Consider the following 19,716-nt stretch of genomic DNA (forward strand, 5'->3'; position numbering starts at 1 on the left):
TGATATATTATCAAAATTAAGCTTAATTTGCTATACTCCGCGAAAAGCAGGAGAATTGTATGTGGTGTAATTTATAATTTCTTCAATCCTTATACTCCACACCGCACAGATCCTCGGCAATACACCCTCTACGCACGTTTCGCTCCGAAACCGGAGCATCATCAGGAGATGTTGACTTTACAATGAATAATTGTTAGTCTTGACTTTACAATGAATAATTGTTAGTATTAATTTTGATAATATATCATAATCATCGTCTTCAGTAATTTTTTTATAACTTCAGTCACGGCCGCCTCTCTCACAGGCACAAACTGTGCAAGTCTTCAAAGCCAAAATTGCAGAAGATACGAGTATCAACTATTTGGAGACCGATGTTTTGCGAGCTACTAATTTCATTTGATTTCACACTTTCGATTTAACTTTCCGTGAAAACGGAGTTTGTTTCATTTCATTCAATTCAAATTGTGTTATTTCTTATACCCCACCTTTTGTTGTTTAATGCCTGATACAGGATACTATAATACTACTAATTATTTCATAAATTAATATAACTGCCTCATTGGTCTACTGGTTACAGCACTAGACCAATGATAGATAGAGCACATGCTAACCATTAGACCAATGAGGATGACCTCTACTTATCACGAGTAGCTGGGTTCGAATCCCGAGTCGGGTCAAATAATATAAGGTATTATATATTCTGCATTTTCTGTTAAATAATTTTCAGTACCAGTCCGGTGTTAAAAAATTGGCGTTGTCAACCCCCGCACTCTAAAAAAAAATTGGTTATTCCTAACAAGATAGTGATTGTTGTGATCAAGCATCTTGATTCCATACGAGCCTAACAAGAACATAGATACATCAAATAAGATGATAATGATTGTTTATCATAATCCAATGGACTGGGCAACTGTATTGCTCTCATATTGTTACTTAACTAAGGCATATTCTTAACTGATTCAATTTACGTACTTGTTTAAGCTAAATAATTATAAATGATCTAATCATACAAAGAAGTAAATAATAATAGAAACAACGTATTTATTTGTTAGAATCAATGAACATACCTACATTGTTAGCTCAATCTATAATGAACTTGCTGCTATAACTAATCAGCTTTTGTTGTTATGTTTATTATCATAATTGTTATAATTTATATAACGTCAACTAAGAGAAAATCTCTCTTAGTTGGCTTTCTTTTTTTAGAGTGCGTGCTTCGGAGAGCACGTGCAGTCCTTTTTCTGATAGCCAGTTAGCGCAGTGGGCAGCGACCCTGCTTTCTGCGTCCAGAAAGAGGGTTCGATTCCCACTACTGGAAATTTTTTTGAGTGAAGAACATGAATGTTTTTCTGTGTCTCGGTGTTTATCTGTATATTATAAGTACTATGTGTATTATATTCATAAGTAACATAAGACAAGCTACGCTTACTTTGGGGCTAGATGGCGGCGATGTGTGTAATGTCGTAGTATATTTATATTTGTTTATTTCTACATATAGTCCTTTGTCCCGGTTTTACTATAATTAGTTTGTGATAATAGTTGTTAAAGCTCACCAACCCGCATTGGAGCAGCTTGGCGTATATATATCCTCTGTTCAGCAGTGGGACGTTACTTGCATTGTTATAATAAATTGCTATATTAAACTTGTAATTGTGCACTTTATACTTGGTTTCTTTGCTCATTAGGCACTCAATCAGTTTTAGCCGGTTGAGTGGTTCTGATGACACTGAAACTAGGGCTTCCACTGAATTAACCTAAGACCTAAACTATCGATGAGGTATCTTATATAATAAAAGGTATATTCGATAGTCTGGAATTATTTATAGCTAGCTATCTTATCGACATCTGTGTGTCTTTTAATTTATTCAGAAATTACTGCACTTACCCAAAATAACTCGAGTTGCTTATAGTATTCCTAAATATCTATAATTAATATAATTGGCTATTCGCAGTTTTTAATTCCAGTTATTTGCTCAAGATTAATTAAAGTCAATGTCAAATATTCCTTTATTCAAATAAGCACATAGATGGCACTTTTGATGCGTACATTACATGTAAAATATGTCATAGAAGTGAGTTGATGGCGAAAACTAAATTCGTCAACTCAAAGCTAAAGGTTCGAGGCTTCCGAACGCGCCCTGGTCTAAGAAGAAGCCCACAAGTAGCCGGTTGTTATTTTTTTTTTGTTATCACCATCTCACATTGTTATTTAAAACTATTAAGAAGCAACCTGGTTAGATCAATACTTTACACCCCAGCATTTTTATTCGTTGACTTAGTTCTTAATACTATAATAGGACTTTTCTATAAGCTTATGTTTAATGCAAACTTTGAACTTTTTTAGAGACATCTCCAAGATATTCACGCATTATCGTCTGCGTTCACATTTAGTTATTAAGATAGTAGGCATATCTTCATCTTATAATCGTATGGTATAGTTGTTACGTTTCGTGGTATCGAGATGTGTGCGCATTTATATTAAACAGCTGAAAAAACTTAGTAAAATAATCGATTTATAGCAGTAAAGGAGACACCACTGTGTGCCGTCTAAATGCACTTACATAGAATATATTTATGAGTATATAGAATGTTCGTAACATGAAAAGGTTGTCAAATTATTTTTTTGTGACATAATATTTATTAACAATTTTAAATCGATAAATAAAACTTATAAATAATGGTAATTTTAATTTATGGTTTACTCCCAACGAAACACGTTTACATGCGCGTAACGTAATCTGTGTGTGAACAAACATTACCAACAGCTTTCTTTTCGCAATTACTTCCTTTTCACAATTATTCCTTTTATCTAAATAAAACTGAAAATAATTGAAAGGTAATAGACGTATGAATTAAAAACTAAATGATCCTCACAAAAGTAAATCGGAGTAATTGCAGACATTCCTTCGCTATTTCGTCTTGCCAAGTTCAAACTTTTATCTCTCTCACGCAATAGCGTGTTATATTAATTAATATTTAATTTGGAGTAACAGAAGTATTTGTATGAAGCGGTACTACCATTATGATTTTCATCCTTTTAAATTATTTAGACGATTTTAAAAAGCAATTTGTTCACTTGATTGCTTTATTTACACACAGATGACGTCACGCGTTTAAACCGTGAACGCGGATTTTTAAAAGATATATTTTTTACCGAAAAAGGGTTTTTTGGAACATTGAACGCAGTAAAAAAAAATTGTATGGTTATATTTAAGCCCTATTATTAATTTCGAACACAAACTGAAAAGTAGTCTGATTCCCTATTACATGTTATAGTAAGTAGGTAATGACAAAAAAGTTCGCCATGACAAACTATAGTAATTATAGGTCATTGACGTAAAATTCAGTTTTTCAAAATGCGGAAACGTTAACCTTTTAAATTTAAATAAATTAAAGTTAAATGTTTATGTTGTGTATCAACATAATGATACACAACATAACCATTTTCCAAATTTTTGAAAAATCTGCGCGTTAGTTTTGGCCTGAAGGAGTAAAAAACATCCATATCTATACAATCTCACAAACTGAAGAAAAAATTGAGAGAGAAAAATTAGTAGGATGAGTAAAATGACAATAATACTACGTTTTTTCAGTAAGAAGAGATAGTTCAATATTTTTAAAGCAATTATTTCAATTTGTTACATCATCTTGATTCTTGAGAACTTGAGAGTTTCTGTAGTAAAGTAGATAAGTACTAGAAATCAAATTATAAATATTTAATATCATTTAGTTCTTTACAATGCCAAGAGGCAGTGGGTGGTCCTTGAGGTCTCGCATTCATAAAGATTTATGTAAACAAACGTTATGACGCCTAACGAAAAGTATTAGTTCTTGTCTATTGGATAGAGAGGGTAATGATCATAGAGAAGTGAAGAGGATTGTAACAGTTTATTTACTTAAAAGTAAATAATACTCTTATGTGCACTTGTAATAGTTTCGATTTGTTATAAATACTGATTGTGTTGCATCGTTTTTATTGATAGATTAACCAAGAAGGCGCAGTGGGTATGACTTCGTCGACCTCCTTGGCGCAGCGCAGTGAATTTAAGTTGCAGGGTCCCGGGTTCGATTCCCGGCAGGTGAGATTTGTTTTTTATTTTTTATTTCCGAATATTCTCTGGTCTGCTCTGGTGGGAGGTTTCAGCCGTGGCTAGTTACCACACGCTGTCGCATATAATCCGATTAAGGGTGTGGGTTTAATATAACTGCCATTATCATTATCCACAAGGGTTAATTTTAAGGGTAATAAAAGAAAGACTAAAAAGCTTTCGGGGGAACGTTCCATCTAAGGCATTCAGATCTAACTTTTCCGAGTTATGTGCGTTTTCAAGAATCCGCACTGGGCCAGTGTGGTAGACTATGGCATAAACTCCTTCTCATTGTGGGAGGAGATCCGCAGGGGGATTACGTATCTCGCGACAGGCTTGCCACAGGCGTAAATCTTGCAATCACTGCTGTCAAACGTCACTTTTCCATACAATAAATTAACAAAAGTGACGTTTGACAGCAGTGATTGCTAGATTTACGCCTGTCGCATTGCTGTCGCGAGATACGTATTACCCCTGCCGTGCCCTGTAATAGGTTGATATGGTGATGATGAAGTTTTTTTTTTAAATTGCTTACTTATTTATAAGATAGATATTTTAGTTAGAAAATACAGACATATAGATGATGATCTCGTGCCTACTTCACCGGCTTGTAACATCAAAATCAATTCACAGTATGCCAAATTTGGAGCCTCGATGATTCTAAATATTCCGTGCTTTCCAATAATACGCTTTAATCCTGTATAGCTATGGATATTGTTAATTGAATATTCGGATCTGATTTAATTGTACGCCGCTTTGTATTGTTACTCCGTTGGCAATAATACGAAACTGTATTTACAGTGCCGTTGTACCTACGTATATAGTTGTGGCAAAGGGAAGATAATGGCAATCAGCCTCCAGTGAGGATATTTTTGCAGTTTGACATCGAATGTATTAATTTTTCATTGATTAAGTTAACTGCACCTTTATTTGTCAAGTGGACAGTCTTTTAAGCTTGAGTTTCTACGCCTGTGCTAACCCGCACGGGCAGAAGGCAAAAATTATATCCCCCGATTATATCCCTTGACAGGAGATATAATTAACGTGTCCACCTGCTAAAGCACGGGAACATGGAATATGAGAAGTTAACTCCCTATTATTATTACACATATGTATTATTTGGATATTATTTCTACTTGTTACGCTAGTGCTCTGAGAGTTGATACAGCTGTGGGAAAAGATACATTTTTATCCTTTCCCCGGGGATATTATTGTCTCCTGCCCATGCTAGGCGTGCTGAGACGTGTTCACTGTTCAGTTGCTTTGAACTATAGGGCCCGGGGCACATATGAAATTGGGGCCCTATTTTGAATAATAAATTCATTTACTTGAAGTATTATTATTTTTTTTTTTTTTTCTAGTTAGCCCTTGACTGGAATCTCACCTAGTTGTAAATGATGAAGCAGTCTCAGATGGTAGCGGGCTAACCTAGCGGCTAGTTACTATAGTAGTCAAAACAGCGCGATATCACACCGGTAGGTACAGTAAATCGCTTAAAGGCACGTTTTTGTCGGTAGGCTGGTCCAAATCACCGGGCTATCACCGCTTAGTTTCATATACTTACTTATTTTGGAGATCGCATGCAATCTTTCGAAGAAAGAAAGAAAATACATGTATTCTTACTAAGTGTAACGAACAGTACATCTCATATCAATATAGAAACATAATGTGTATCTGTAACACAAGACAGAAAGAGAGAAAAGAGACAATTGGCATTTAACATGCATTATAAATTCAGTCATGGCGGTTAATTTCAGCTAAGACCTAAGTTACATTTCAAAAATTAAATATAAAAGAAAAGTGAGTCAGGTAATTTCCATTCAAGTGATAGAAGCAGCTAAACTATGATTTAATTAACAAATTATTAAAAATACTGTAAATTATCGCGTGTCCACTTGAAGTCCGAATTGCGTCAATACTAATTCGGAACACCAGCCAGTCTGTAAAGATGTAGACAGCGATCGATTGCCTGAGAATGGGGCCCTTTAGGAAAGCATTTAAAGTCTTTATCACGTCAGTACTAATTCTTAACAACAGTGACTCCGTAAAGATGTATATAGAGATCGATCGCTTGTGAATGGGGATCTTCAGAAGCGCACTTGAAGTCTGTATCGCGTCAATACTAATTCGTAACAACAGGCAGTCTGTAAAGATGTAAATAGCGATCGATTGCCTGAAAATGGGACACTTTAGGAAAGCATTTGAAGTCTTTATTACGTCAGTACTAATTCTTAACAACAGTGACTCTAAAAATATGTAAATAGCGATCGATCGCTTGTGAATGGGGACCTTTAGGAGCGCACTTAAAGTCTGTATCGCGTCAATACTAATTCGTAACAACAGCGAGTCTGTTTATACGTATCTGTATTTTGGCCTGTATACATTTATTGGCCTCCTTAGTATAAAGGACCGTTGGCCAAACTATTTCAAGAATAACTACCATAATAAAGTTGAAACCCCATACAAGACTTAATAATTGTTCATTGTAAAGTCATCATCTCCCAGACGGTTAGTATGGGCAGGAGACTATTATATCCCCGGGGCAAGGATACAAATTTATCTTCTCCCACAGCTTTATCAACTCTCAGAGCACAAGTAAAATAATATCCACATAATATATATATAACAAGCTGTTGCCCGCGACTTCGTCTGCGTTTGATTTTGTTTTGTGATGTGGCATTCAATTGGCATTCAAGTATTCAGTATCGCTAAGCCTTAAATGAGGGGTTTGCTCCTGTCCGCTGAGGAGTCCTGTCCTCTATCTCCAACCACATTCATCAGATCTACACAAAGCTTGGGCAAAATTAAACAAATATTATAACCTCTGTAGTACAAAAATAATTATTTGAATCGGTTATTATTGGTCGGAGTTATGGTGCAAAATCGTCAAACATTATATCCCTTGTCAGAGGATATAATGGGGGGATATAATTTTTGCCCCCTGCCTGTGCTAGCCCTGCTGAGGATGCTCCGGTGTCGGAGCGAAACGAGTGTCGAAATTAAATTGCAGAAGATCTGCTTGGTGTTGAGTATAAAGATTGAAGAAATTATATATAACCGTACATATTCCCCGGCTTTTCGCGGAGTTCAGCTAATTAAGCATAATGCGAATTGTACCCATACAAGAAACACAGTTCCGTGTTAATCAGTCACGCCGTTTTGAATATTAGCCAGTACATACAGACAACCAAAATTTTTAAATGATTTGTTTTGTATAGATAAGTGCAATATGTAGTTTCATACACTTTTTCCTGGCTTCGTTAAAGATGTGGTTAAAAGGCACCAACAAGGTATTAGTGTGAATAAATATATAATTAGGTACTGTACAAACGAAGCGGTCTGGCCCGATTTATTGTTTACTATTTATATACCTAGTAGGCTAGTAACCTGTGGAAACAAAATTTTGAGTAAGAGTTTTAAAAACCGATACTTATGCATACCAATTCGAGCCGAGTTGGAGGTTTCGGTCGCGGCTAGTTTCCATCCTACCGCCAACATCGAACCCCACTGCGATTTTGAGCATTCCGGTAATAATTACAATGCAGCGTAGGTAAATCCAATAAATATCTAATATAACTTTATATTCTGTACTTTCCCAAACCCAGTGAGTCCTTATAGTAACATAAAGAGCAAGAGCATTAGTAACTGCAAGTTTATTTATACGCAGTGGCCCCATTTTGACGTAATAAAGCATGTAACTAAACCATTCTCTTAGCTTCACCGGGACATTAACGCAGTTCATCCAGGACATCTAATTAGAACGCCAAGTGCGGCGACGATTTCATTACGAATGTATGAAGCGACCAAGACGTGGCTTGGAAACGCAACCTACGTGCAATGCTCCTTCATTGCTGCCAACCGACCAACCGCACATGACACCCATTGGATACTCAGCACCTTACAAAACAGTTCTGTGTTTCTATGCACATACGCAGCCCGATGTATCAACTTATATCGGACAAAGAAGACCCTAGCAGTTGCATCGCACGGCAAAAAGTCGAAACGTGTGGGACTGCAGACGAACTCGTTTCTCCATACAAGGACCTTCTCGACAAGTCGCTTCCCAACGCACCAGCTCACATAATATTGTTAGCCGCCGCCGATAGCTTTTTATGTCCAATGCATTATTCGATACTCATTTAAAATTCTAACATGAACTTATAAAGAAAGCTCGCCATTTCCAAGCGGTCCCCTGCTGTCGTCGGTCGTCTTTAACGTTCTGTATAACTGGGACGAGTTTATCGGAGGTGTTTTATTATCCAAATATATTACGCAAAATCGCTTTGGGAGGCAGCGAGCTTGGAAGCGCCCACGCGTCAAAATTGCGGGGGCGATCATTGGAGGCTTCTCGTCAAACGTGCGCGCGCGGCGAACGATACACACGCGCCTGTAAAAAAACCTTTTCAACCGATAAACTAAATTCGACACGAAAAAGACCCAATCGCACTCTTCCGGTTTTATTTACCCGAACTGCCGCGTTCCACAGATTATATTTGGGTTTGCGAGGTTTTAGTTCCGACTAGTGTTGTCTATGATACGGATTGGTGTTCGATGTTTATGAATGGAGTTCGGTGTGACGTCATGAATAGTGCTGTGACTGTGATGCGGTTCGGTGGGCGACCATTTGTTGACAATGCGTGATCATTAGAGTGGAAAGGTGAGTCTATTGGCTTAGTTATTTGTTGGAGCAACACTTAGTGACTGCTATTTATCACAGTTACAAACTGCACCGTTTACAGTTACTAGCCCTTTTAGCCTACTTAATAATATTAGACTTCGTAACTTTATTTAATTTATAGTACGAATGTTTGTATGTATGTGTTTATGATGTAGTTAATCAATTAATGTTAGTTACTTTCAATCAATGTTAGCGCCAGGTAGTAGCTGATTGATTGTTATTTAAGTACCCACAGATATCAGTTAAGAAGCAACTTGTCGTTTGATAAGTTGAAAGTTGACCTTCGTAGCCAACAAGGGTCAACTTTCAACTGTTCTGATGTAGTTACATAATATCAGGTGACCATTATACTGCGTTCAGCGCGGCCTTTTTCTTCTATTAATCAGCTTTTATCGTTTTCTTTAGCATTCCATAAATAGGTACTAAGTTTGTGACGGGTTGTTTAATTTGAATACCTTTTATTTGAAATATTTACCATATCGTAACAAAACGTATCGTAGTCATATTGTTCAAAATCGAGATATAAGAAACTGAAGTACCTATGGTGACGTCATAGGCGCCGACTTATATAGTCCAAGAGCTGATTTATTATATTTGTGTGTTCATTGGTATGATTTTCTTTCTTTCATTAATATTCATCTAATATATGGGGTGATAATTTGAAGTGTACGTTAAATAGATGGTTTCCGTGTTTATAAAAAAGGCGACTTTTTGACACATTGCTAAAACTGAGTTTCAGTCTTGTCCTGCATTTGCTAAAGGAGCATTAACAACGAATATTTCTCATTTTTTAAAGTTTATCGAAAAACTGTATATGTGAAACACTGATAATTCTGCAATGGTAATGAAAAAGGCGTTTTTTGACATATTGCTTAAACTAAGCTTCAGTTTTGTTCTGCAATTGTAAAAGGAGCGCTGACGTTTCTTACACGTTTTTTTAGAAACCGGAAACGGAAAGACTATGAAAAAAAAGATTAAGGTTGTAAGGTGGACCTCCTTTTGCAGATGCAGAAGTCTGACATTCAGTGTCAGCTAAATATGAAAAAGTCACTCCATAAATTCAAATTGTAATTCAAAATTCTTTATTCTTCTTTATTCATGTAGGCCTATCACAGCCACTTATGAAGCGTTCAAACATATATTTATTTTTTATTTATTTTTTATTATACAAAGTACTAAAATTAGTATTTTTCGCATCCTGAAACTCACAACTCACATGAGTTTCTTTGGACGCTGCACATTCCTCTAAAATCTAATCAGTTTAAATATATCCAATATCATATTTTAACCATTAAAAAGCAACACAGTATACATAAGTATGACATACATTTACATAATTGTCAGGGGTCGGTGATAACTTCGTTCGCTAACTTAAACCTAAAGCTACGAGGGTTCGAAACGCGCCCTGGTCTAAGAGCCCACAACGTATTTAGCTGGGTAATTTTTTTTTAGTTATCACCAACTCACAGTAAATCAATATTAAGCTATGAAGCTATGAAGTTAGAGCAATTCACACTCAAGCTTTTTTATCGTTAAAGTAATCCTTAACTTTATAATAGGAAAATATATATAGCGGCCAGGCGGGCAGGCAGGCGGGCATTCATGGATGTAACTTAAAAAATAAATCGATAAATGAAGGATTTTATACTCCTTCTTTTACCCTCTTAGGTTTTTAATTTTCAAAATCATTTCTTAGCAGATGCCTACGTTGGTAACTATCTGTGTGCAAAACTTCAGCCAGCCCTTTGCCTTTTATTTATATATATTACCTACTATTAGGTTTTCTTCGTACACAAAGTACCTACTTGTATCTGCAAATGTAAGTCCTTGTATTTGAAACATATGCATAGTGGATACGAGGCTTTACAATACAAATCCGGTCGTTTTATATTAATGAGCTGCGTCGACTCAAAATAACTTATTTAACATACGATAGTATTATATTATTCAACACAATAGACCCACATATTATTAAACAGGATGGATGTCTGAATAAGCGACTAAAAAAACTCAACATAGCTATAAAACCATTCTTCCTCCGACTTTTAGAGCTATAGAATCTAAACACTGACTGAGTTTGAAATGTGTTATTTTAGTCTGTCTGTGGCAATTCCAACTACTGGTCATTAAATATATATATTTAATAACCAGACGGCCGAATGGCGAAATGGGCAGCGACCCCGCTTTCGGAGTCCAAGGCCGTGGGTTCGATTCCTACATCTGGAAAATGGTAGTGTGATTGAACATGAATGTTCTTCAGTGTCTGGGTGTTTATCTGTATATTATAAGTAATTATGTATATCATTCATAAAAATATTTTTCAGTCATCTTAGTACCCATGTCATAAGCTACGCTTACGTTGGGGCTAGATGGCGATGTGTGTATTGTCGTAGTATATTTATTATTTATGGGCCTCATAAGAAGGCTCAGAGTCACTCAGCGGGTGATGGAGAGAGCTATGCTCGGAGTATCTCTACGCGATCAAATCAGCAATGTGGAGATTCGTAGAAGAACCAGAGTTACCGACATAGCTGAAGTGGCAATGGGCCGGGCACATAGTTGACCCCAACGAGGTGGACAGACGACATTAAGCGCGTCGCAGGTAGCCGCTGGATCCAAGCGGCACAGAACCGTGGAATTTGGAACTCCCTTCAAAAGACCTATGTCCAGAGTGGATTTCTATCGGTTGATATGATGATGATGATGATTTATTATTTATTTATTTATTTCCAAATTCCCCTACAAGTTGACTTCAACCTCACTCGGTGGTCAGTGATGATGTACCTAATGTAAGATGGTAGCGGTCTAACCCGTTAGGGGTAATGTAGTTCAGGCCATTGATCGGGAATCGGACTTGGAACCTCCTACTTGGAAAGTAGATTTAGAGCTTAAACCTATCACGCTGCTTCAAAACGGATTAGGCTATGCAAATCATTATCAATAGTCCATACCAATCCACTGCTGGACTCCGGGAGGATTTGACCATGATTACCCGCGCTCGGCAGATGGGTTGGTGAACGCAGTAGTTAAATGGTAGTAGTAGAACGGCAGGTGGACTGAGCATGGAGAGGATAAATTCTTTACGAATCTCATCTGATTCAGGCCGCCAACTTAAACCAGCTTGGGCCTTGGCAACTGGCTTCCCTCGAACTGGAAGTTCACCAATCCGCACTGGGCCAGCGTGGTGGACTACGGCCTTAACCCTTTGGGCCTGTAATGGGTTGATAAGAAGAAGAAGTAGCACGAAGGACGCTGCTGCACGTTCTCTGTTATACTCTCTTAGTAAATCATATGTTTTGAGAAGGTATGATTACTGGCCGTTTCCACGATACCTAATTGTTTGTTATGTAGATTTTACCATCCATTAAAAAGTTCGACTAATATAACATTTTCATGTGATTTTCATGTATGTCCTTATCATTTCATAAAGAACTCGATAATTTGTCTCAGATTAAGTTTACTTCTGCCGCTGCGCCGCGCCGTTAGAGATAAGATCCTCATTTACCAAAACATAAATTTATTGAGGTTTTTTTTTAATTTGTTGAAGCAAAAAACGGGTGTAACATAGACTAAAATCATAATTCTGTAGTCGATAAAACATCTTCGAAGGACTTTTTTTAGTCATAGTAAGTATCTATATATTTTTCAAGATTTTTAGCTGGTGAGTTATTTGTCTTATAACCTTCTAGGTTTGATTCTATATAAATTCATATTTTTTGCTATAAAAATTTAATGTGTTAATTGTTTCATCGTGTTTATAGTTTGTAGCCTAATTTCGTGTTAATTTAAAGAAGAGATAGAAATTTGAGAAAAGTTTAACATTAAATGTTAACATTTAAATGTTAACATTTAATGTTAAAACTTTTCCCAAATTGTAACAAATTATCTATCTATATTTATTTATCTATAAATATCTCTATCTATATTACAATAACAATAATAAGTAAATTAAGTTTTGTTAACTTCGAGCACAAAGTGTTTGTATTGTCTTTACAACACGGTAAAGTTTAAGGCCTATTTACATGGGAGTAGAGTCGACGGTATATAATAGTTTTACCTGGTTATACAATAACATTAAGTCACACACACATGCGCATAAAATATTTGAATGAAGGCGTGGGCAGACCGAATGTCGCGACATTTCAACATTATGCTCTTGCCGCTTATACGAAACATAGCTCGTATTGTTTTAGACACAGGGCTCAAATTTTAGACGGACTGTTTAATCTTTAACTAATTTACAAATTATTCATACAAATGGCTTAACTGGGAACCCACTTGCGATATGAAGAAATAGGATTTTGTATTATTAAGAGTAACAAGAATGCATGTAGGAATATATTATCAATCACCTACATAATAATATTAACTTGATATTAAACTAGTATTAATGTACATTTAAATTATTTATAAGAGCTTTAATATTTAACCCAATAGTTATGTTTCAATTTGGCATGTAAATAATTTATTAAAGTTAAGCCATGAGAAAAAACCGTTCATTTTCATACATTACCTGAAGTAAATTTATTAAACTAGACTAAAAGTTACAGTGTCTGTTAGGTTTGTGTATTGCAGACATAACTAATTGCTTTGATAAGTAGGTTTATTTATCTACCTAACCACTGCGGTGATTGGTTGCTAGGATTTCATTTCTAAAAGACTCGCATTTTTGTTGTGCTTATACTACCCATATAATTGGTAAGCGTTGAGAGTAGACATGTCTGCATCAGAAGAAACGCAATTTAGAACTGGAAATGTTCAGTCAGTAAGTACAATAACAGGGTCGAATGATCAAAATATCATACAACCGTCATTGGCTATTTTTACCATAATGAAAGTTTGTGGGAGAGAATCCCAGTATGGCTTTTGCTATAATACCTTTTTATGATGTTTGATTATTATACTTGATTAAAAGCTTTAAGGTGGAGTATGTTTACCTTCTGAATGACTTCACTAATGCCTTCAGAATTAAGTTTTATGTAGGAAGACAGGATATTCTGATGCTAGACCCTTCCAGAATTTTCTAGAATTGTTACATTAAAGACAATAATATTAGGTAAGTACATACATTTAAAAAAAAATACTTTTATCATTTATTTCTTTCTTAAGATTAACTTTTTCAATAATGAGTCTTGTTTGCATCTCTTTTGCTTTGCTAATACATTGTAACTAGAATTAGTTAGTAAGAGACACTTCTCCATAAAATTATACGTAACCCAAGGGGGTTACGTATAATCATCATACGGGGGGTCTCTTTAGTTACGTATAATTTTTTTTTATTTTTATTCTTATTAAAAGTGAAAAGTTTATTGGGCTGTGAAAGATCTATTATTAATTTATCCATTGTAACAGTTTATTTATAGCTTTTTGTTTCACAATAAATAATTATAAAAAAAATATCTAATGATTCCACTGCTTATGGTATTGTTCTGTGGTAAATTTCTTGAGTAAACTATGCGCATGTCGTATGTTAGTCTCCGCACTGTAGGATCGCTAACCTGTGTTTATACTAAGTAGCATATGAGAACTTTGGGGACCAAGCTAAGAACTTGAATCGCACGGGATTTAAACTGAAGGCACATTCATTATGCACTTGCACTTTAAAGCTTATTGTTGCTATTTGCTACTTGCTTCGTTGCTAAATATTTTAATAATTAATTTCCAAATCTTTTAATATGTCTTTGGCTTTCGTTATTTTTTCTATTAGCAAGTCCGAGTGACCTGCTAAATAAGTAACGAAGTAAAATAGGTATAATAATAAATAAAATATTTAAGTAAAAAACTAGGACTTCGCCATCTAGCCCCAAAGTAAGCGTAGCTTGTGTTATGGGTAAGTACTAAGATGACTGATGAATATTACCGGGTATTTGGGAGTTTCTGTATATTGTTAGTATTCATGTATATTAATATATATTAATACTACATAAATACGATCCACCAAACCGCACTGAGCCAGCGTCGTGGACAACGGCCCTTCGCCCTACGCCCTTCTCATCGTGGGAGCAGACCCGTGCCCTGTAGTAGGCCGGTAATGGGTCGATATGATGACTTACAAAATACAGAAACACCCAGCGACTGAAAAGCATTTTACAGTGGTGAGAATCGAACCCACAGCCTGAGAAACTTGGACTGAGAAAGCAGGGTCGCTGCCCACTGCGCCAAACAATAATCTTAATAATGAAATAGTCACGACTACCTATTCACTAGCCGCCATTATTAATATTAATATAATATAGGTTACAGTTATGTTAGTTTCGCTTACAGAATGTCACCCTTATATTTATTTATATATGGCTCAGGTAACTTTTCGAAAATGTAACATCTAAACCGAAAATGATTTAATTTGTTATCATCATCATAATATAAACGTATTATCGGCCCTGTAAAGGGCAATCCTCCTATAATGAGAAGCCGTGGTCCACCACGCGGGTGCAGTGCGGGTTGGTGGAATCCATACGACCTTGAGAACCTTCATGAGAACTCTCAGGCATGCAGGTTTCTTCGCGATGTTGTCCTTCATCGTGAAAGCAAGTGATATTTTAATTGCTTAAAACGCACATAACTTCGAAAAGATAAAGGATCCGAACTCGCCCCACGCAAAGGGAAGTCTAAGTCCTATAATATAATAATAATAATATCTTAATTTTATCAAAATAAACGTGTACATTACATGAGTGTGAAGCCCTGTCTCCTGCGGTAGTTAAAACTGTGTTACAGAAGACAGTGTTTTCCCTATATCTATGGTCTTATTAACAAACGTTTGACAATTTTACAGAGAAAATTATATAAAGAAAAAAAAAAAGAAATAAATAAAGTAAAAAAAAAGAGAATTATATAAATTTTTGAGGCGGGTGCTTAGGTACCTTTGATTTGTTTGTGGGTGTGCGCGTGTTTGTATGCGTGTGTGTGCGTGTGTGTATTTGTGTGTAATATATTTTTTTTCTTTTTTTGTTTCAATAATAATTTAAATATGAGAACTGTGGTAACTCGGAAAAGGTCCGTTTTCCTATTTTCCCGTGCATGTGCGATCTTTGGCTTGAAGTTCGTTATCGGACTTCTTTTGTTTTCGTTAAAGTTTGGAAAAGGTCCAGTGTGGAAGTTAGGTCACAAATTCCGCTGGCTGACGTGGAGTGACAAGTTCGGGAGAACGAGGGAATTTCGCTTTATTTTCGTACTTTTTTAAGAAATGCCGCGTATCTGGAAACAGCGACGGGAATTGTTTATAATATTGTTTGCTTTTTATGCGTTATTTTAAAAGTAATCTAGTATATTATATGAAGCTGAAATTTGTTTTTATGAATTAATCAAAATAGAAAAGGTAAGATAGGATATTTATAGCGGATAAGGCGAAGACATAATAATTACAATGAGTTTTATGAGGAACTTCACTTTAAATCGGACACCCATGGAGACTGACTGACTTTGCGATTTAAAGTGGATTAAAAACAAGAAAATACCTATTTTAACCGATTTCTCCGATTTCTCTTAATTTGACCGAAAGCTCTACAAACAAAAAAAGGAGGGTTGACATCACACAAGCAATTCGTCCTAAAATATATGCTTAAACCAAAACAACTATATCTTTCATTTCAAAGAAGACGGTGTGCCATAACGTGGTATAGGGTCAAGAAGAAGAAGAAGCTAAGTAATTACAAAAGAAATATAGTCCAACTATCAAAAAAATAACATTCCTGACAAATGTCAACGATAGTGTCTTCGCGATCTACTATGATTAACTGCATTTTTTTTTTCATTTAATTTAACTTTGCTACCTTTGCATTGTGATAGTAGAGTTCTTTTAATGACCTTTACCTATAAGAGTAGAATAGAATAGAATTTTATTTTATTCCTCACTGTTTACATATAGAATAGAAAAGCATTCTAAACAGCGGCACTGTTACCAACAGTCGGGCGTAAAATAATATTAGTTCATTAATAAGTATAAAAGTCTTTGTATTTATATTACATAACAAAAGTAAATAATTTTTATTCCTTAATACTGAGTTCGAGGTAAATACAGAGGAAGTTTTTGACGACCTCCCTGGCGCAACGGTGAGCGCTGAGAATTCAAGTAGGAGATCCTGGGTTCGATTCCCGACGGGGGCAATTGGGAATTTATAATTTCTGAATTTTCTCTGGTCTGGTTTGGTGGGAGGCTTTGACCGTGGCTAGTTCCGGTGCGATGTCGCGTAGAAACCTATTAGGGGCACACCTACTATACTCCCTAACAGGTTAGCCATCTTACACTGCATCATCAGGTGAGATTGCAGTCAAGGGCTAACTTGTGGTGGAATGAAAAAAAAAGGAAAATAATTTTTTTTAGGTAATTTTCTATAATAAATAAAAATAGAGTTAAATAGCGAACGTTCCTAAATGAAATTAGCCGTGAAGTTTGAAATTCATTATCCTAATTCCATATTATAAAATATTGGATCCTACACATCAGTATAGCTCGTGTCAGGTAACATGCGCGTGGACAATTTTTGTATACGTAACGTCTATTGGAGTCACAGCAAATGGCATGCAACTCTCTTATGCCGTCATTTACTTTCTGTGCCCCCGCATATTTATTTCTTATGCATTGATATTCTCCAATTATTATTATATAATATAAAAAATAGTATTCTTTTCTCCCCATATTCATTTTATTACTAATATATGTTCTAACCCTACTACTGAGTACAGGTACTCGGACTGTTACTCAGAAATTTTAATAGAGAAATGCGATACCTACCAAATCTACGCCTCCCCGTCAATCCGTAGTTGAACACCTAGCCTACCTACTTACTAGATAGCCAATTTTAATCAGACCTGGGAACCGATCCTATTACCTGTTTTATTTAGCTTAATAAAAGGTAATACATAAACAAAAGGCAAGCGCTAACGGTCTATTTGGCGAGCAGTTGATTGATATTAGGTATTATTACTATCACAAGTATTTTATATAAAGAGTTGACCTACGAATAAGTATATTAATAGAATAACATTCGTAGGTCAACTCTTTATATAAAATATTTATTTATTTATTTTATTTATACACTTTATTTGTACACCACAAATAGGAAAAAAAACAATGGACACAACAAAAATAAACTTAAATAGTAGGATACGGCGGCCTTATCGCTTAGTAGCGATCTCTTCCAGGCAACCTTAGGATTAGGAAAACCAAGGGAAACCGATTGGTGGGGTGTATTATTATTATATACATACTTACGAACAATTACACACTAATACTTATCAAGATTACACACATATAATACTAATACAAATAAAATACTAAAATACTTGTGGTAGTAATAATAATATCAATCAACTTGCTGCTAATATCGCTCTCCAAATAGACCGTTAGCGCTCATTTTACGTGACGCGACTTATTAAACATAAATTAAGCTCAAGGATCATTATTTTAGACGGTCTGATATAGAGAGCTCATTAGCGTATAACAAGTCTTTAATGAAGTACCTAACCATTACCCTCTACCTAGTACCTAGGTACTTGTAATCCGTTTTTACGTATAAAAGTTTCCCTTATTAAAAGTTGAGTGTTTTCAAGGCTTATATTATTCTATATACCCAGTACCTGCACTGAATGATTTTATTTATCTACCTTTTTCATATATGCTCTTATTGATTGCTAATAATGTATCTGAATCCATATTAATATAATAAACATAAAATTGTATCTGTTTGTTTATTAGTTTGTTACCCGTATTCGGCTCAACCACTGCACAAACCTTTCCAAAATATAAAATACTATGTGGGCCCCGGGGATGGACAAAGGATATATGATTGTGGACGAGAATTATATAATGGTTTACGGTTTATTTTATTATATCTATTATTATGTTTTGTTCGACTAATTTAGACAAGTATGGGGTAGTTTGAAAAACAAAATAATCTACTCTAACTTTTTACCTTATTAGCTTCTTTATGAAGAAAGCGTTAAAAAAATAAAGTTTGGGGTTCTAAGAGCTAATCCGACCTTTGGCTTCCATAACGTTTTAAATATTCACACTTCAATAACATCTGATTGCTTTTTGGTAATTAAAATAACACTTTCTTGAACGGTGAAGTGAAAAACAGGTGAGGAAACATTCTTAGAACAACATGCCTGAACGGCTAGCATGGGCAGGAGACAATTTTCTCCCCCGGGAAAGGATACATCTTTATCTTCCCCCACAGCTTTATCAACTCTCCGAGCACTGGCGCACAAGTGGAAATAATATCCAAATAATACATGTGTAATATTAAACGGGTGTAAACTTCTCCTATTCCTTGTTCCCCTGCTTTAACAGGTGGATACTTTTATTATATACTAGCTGCCCGCGACTTCGTCCGCGTTTGTTTTTCGAAAGACATGTGGCATTCAATTTAGGTGTAATTCTACTGAAATTTTTAAGTTGTGTATTCTTATATAAAAAATATAAGTAAGTAATTATTTAAATCGGTTATCATTTGACGGCGTTATGGTGTAAAATCGTCAAACCCTTTCGTCCCCTTTCCCAAAAGAACTGAGCTTCATTTCGGGATAAAAAGTATCCTATATTACTTCTAATACCTTCAGGAATATGTGTACAAAGTTTCATGATGATCGGTTTAGTAGTTTTTGCGTGAAAGCGTAACAAACAAACTTACATTCACATTTATAATATTAGTAGGGATAGGGATACATCGAAAAAGTGTCCGATTATATAATCGGGGGTAATAATTTATGTCTTCTGCCTGTCAATTTACAATTTTGTCCCCCGGGAAAGGATAAAAATTCATCTTCTCCCACAGTTTTCTCCGAGAAGTGGTGCACAAGTGGATATAATATCCAAATAATATATGTGTAAAAACAAAAGGTGGTAAATTTCTCCTATTCCATTTACCCGTGCTTTAGCAGGTGGACACGTTAATTATATCCCTTGTCAGGGGATATAATATGGGGATATAATTTTTGTTCCCTGCC

The 19,716-nt window shown here is 35.5% G+C and overlaps 1 protein-coding gene across 1 annotated transcript in view; it reads left to right on the top strand.

The window, feature by feature from the left end:
* Positions 1-8,467: 8,467 nt before the first annotated feature.
* The window catches only part of LOC120623328, a 141,039-nt gene continuing 129,790 nt past the window's right edge, over positions 8,468-19,716 (top strand). Inside the window, exon 1 of the mRNA XM_039889297.1 lies at positions 8,468-8,745. The gene's annotated coding sequence lies outside the window, so the exon portion shown is untranslated. The remainder of the gene's footprint in view (positions 8,746-19,716) is intronic.

This window comes from Pararge aegeria, chromosome 1 (assembly GCF_905163445.1).
Source record: "Pararge aegeria chromosome 1, ilParAegt1.1, whole genome shotgun sequence".
NCBI classification, from domain to species: Eukaryota; Metazoa; Arthropoda; class Insecta; order Lepidoptera; family Nymphalidae; genus Pararge; species Pararge aegeria.